The sequence below is a fragment of the Rana temporaria genome, chromosome 1 (genome assembly GCF_905171775.1).
Source record: "Rana temporaria chromosome 1, aRanTem1.1, whole genome shotgun sequence".
Classification (NCBI taxonomy): domain Eukaryota; kingdom Metazoa; phylum Chordata; class Amphibia; order Anura; family Ranidae; genus Rana; species Rana temporaria.
In genome coordinates this window covers 34,449,185-34,452,527 of record NC_053489.1, presented here as the reverse complement: position 1 = coordinate 34,452,527, position 3,343 = coordinate 34,449,185, and positions in this window count along the sequence as shown.

Genomic DNA, 3,343 nt, shown 5'->3' with positions numbered 1-3,343 from the left:
AGGGAACAGATGCAGATAAAGCCGCGAGCATCCCCACAGTGTCTTTTATAGGCTGCTGGGCGCCAAAGGCTGTTTAGGTGTGTGCAAGGTACGTAGTTGACGCATGCGCGCAGGTGCGCGCACCGGCTGCATAGCTGCGTGCAAGGTCCGTGGTTGGCGCATGCGCGTAGGCACGCGCCAAGGGGAGCGAACAGTACGTCCCTGACAGATTCGTTCCACAACCATTTACTCATAGGTCCTTCAGTTTATAGTCCATATATAAATATTATAGTAATGTGATAAAAAAACAAATGTCTTTAATTTGGATTTGTGTATTTTGGTTATATGAATCAAACATATTTCTATATTTTTTTGTGGGTCAAGATAGCACAACCCCATTGCGCAACATGTCTGCTTGACGAACGGATGTTCAGAAACGAACAAAATTGCATGAAACTGAAAATCGTGAATGCACACAGACGAAAACCTCTACTAACTCTCGATTAGCAGAAGGAGCCCAAAGGGTGACGCCGGAGAATTGAACTTCCTCCTTTAAACTCTCGTCAGTACGTTGAAACGTCACTACGTTCGTGTTTGTTGCCGAAATTGTCCGAGCGTGTGTATGCTATGGGTGTGACCGGACAACTCCCTTCGGACAAAAATCCAAGGAAAAGTTTGTTTTATGTCCGACCGTGTGTACGAAGCTTTAGATTATAAGCTCTAATGAGCAGGGCCCTCTGATTCCTCCTGTACACAATTGTATTGTAACTATAATGTCTGCCTTAATTTCGTAAAGCACTGCACAAACTGTTGGCGCTATATAAATCCTGTATAATAACAATAATCATAATTATAAAAAAAACTTTCTGTTTCAAATATTTTATTGAATTTTATAATTATCAACAAAATTCCATTAACAGAGTATATTCAATAATATAATAGAAACATGTACAATAGTATAGTAGAAAAAGGCGTAATCATTCAGGAAAGTAACTCTTATAAATGTAAATGAAAATAGATAATCTAGCGGATTGTAGGGTAAGATTATGTAACATGAAGTGTCATAATCATAGCTTCATGGCAGCTATTTGACGACAAGTAATTGAGAAATTAAGTTGATTGAAATATTATAATATAATTATGTCATCTATGAAGAGAATAGAATTGAATGAACCTATAAAGAAATATAAAGTTATAGGCCCAGATTCACAGAGAGCAAGGCGCACATTACGCCGCCATAGAGCAAACACTGTACGCTACGCCAACGCAGCGCAGAGAGGCAAGCATTGCATTCAGCAAGCCAGTGCTCCCAACGCTGGCGTGGCGTGGGTTTCGAAGCCTGGGCCGAGCGCCAGACAGGCACGTATCACGAACTGCGCATGCGCCGTGACGTGGACGCAAGCACAGCACCCCCATGCGCCTGCTCACAACCACCCCTGCACAACTGCCTAAGCTACGCCGGATCACTGCGTACGCCGTGAACATAACGTACGCCCAGCCAGACACACGTCCAACGCACAATACCCCGGCTTGTGTTCCCTGGTGCAGACCTGTGCATGTCTGTTGCCGGGTTGCACCTCATTTATGAGGAATAACTTTACGCCGGACGTACAACTTACGCGCATCTCGCGTACCAAGCGCCGGGCACATGCACGTTCGTGAATCGCCGTATTTCCCTCATTTGCATGTTTGAATGGCTAATCAATGGGAGCGGCACCATGCGCCCAGCCTAAATGTGCGCCCACCCTACGCTGGCGTGTGCAAGCTACGTTGGCGGGGTGTAGCCTGTTTTTAGGCGCATATTAGTTTGTGGGTCTGGCGCACACATGCGCATATGTTATACGTCGGCGTAAGTGCTTTGTGAATCTGGGCCAATGTGTTGTAGAATGTGTTATAGAATAGAAAGAAGGAAGGGGCAGAAGAATAGTTGCTGAAGCAAGACTTAGGAGCATACCCACCCAAATATTTGTGGACTATCTCGGTTCTAATGAAGAACAATAAAAAATGTTAAATTAAAAGGAGAGGGGAAGGAAAGGGGGGAGGAGGGAAAGGAAGACCCGACCATAGGGGTGTCATTGGGGATAGAGCTTACCACAAGAATAGCTGGGGGAATAAATTAGGCTAAACCAGGGCCAAATTCCGTCTATTGGCTTGGCTTTATCTGGTGCGAAGGTCAAAAATCCCAACCATTCAAAGCATCTTCTTTTACAATTGGTATATCAGATAATTAACACGAATAAACCTAGTAGAGGGGATAGGGCACAGAGGGGAGAGAGAAAGAAATGTCCAGAAGAAAAAAACTTTCAGGTCACACAACCCAAAACTTTTTTCTATATTTATACATCAAATATACCTTCATTAACCCCTTAACGCCCGCCGCACGACTATTTACGTTCCGCACAATGGCACGGACAGGCAGAAGGACGTATATATACGTCCTTGCCTTTCCGCGGGTCGGGGGTTCGATCGGGACCCCCCCGCGCTGCGTACGGCGGGCGGATTCCCTCGGGGAGCGATCCGGGACGACGGCGCGGCTATTCGTTTATAGCCGCTCCGTCGCAATCGCTCCCCGGAGCTGAAGAACGGGGAGAGCCGTATGTAAACACGGCTTCCCCGTGCTTCACTGTGGCGGCGCATCGATCGTGTCGTCCCCTTTATAGGGGAGACACAATCGATGACGTCAGACCTACAGCCACACCCCCCTACTGTTGTAAACACACACTAGGTGAAGCCTAACACGTTCAGCGCCCCCGGTGGTTAACTCCCAAACTGCAACTGTCATTTTCACAATAAACAATGCAATTTAAATGCATTTTTTGCTGTGAAAATGACAATGGTCCCAAAAATGTGTAAAAATTGTCCAAAGTGTCCGCCATAATGTCGCAGTCACGAAAAAAATCGCTGATCGCCGCCATTAGTAGTAAAAAAAAAACAAAATTAATAAAAATGCAATAAAAATATCCCCTATTTTGTAAACGCTATACATTTTGCGCAAACCAATCGATAAACGCGTATTGCGATTTTTTTTTTACCAAAAATAGGTAGAAGAATACGTATCGGCCTAAACTGAGGAAAAAAGAAATTTTTATATATGTTTTTGGGGGATATTTATTACAGCAAAAAGTAAAAAATATTGATTTTTTTTCAAAATTGTCGCTCTATTTTTGTTTATAGCGCAAAAAATAAAAACCGCAGAGGTGATAAAATACCACCAAAAGAAAGCTCTATTTGTGGGGAAAAAAGGACGTAAATTTTGTTTGGGAGCCACGTCGCACGAGCGTGCAATTGTGTGTTAAAGCGACGCAGTGCCGAATTGTAAAAACGCCTTTGGGCATTTAGCAGCATATTGGTCCGGGGCTTAAGT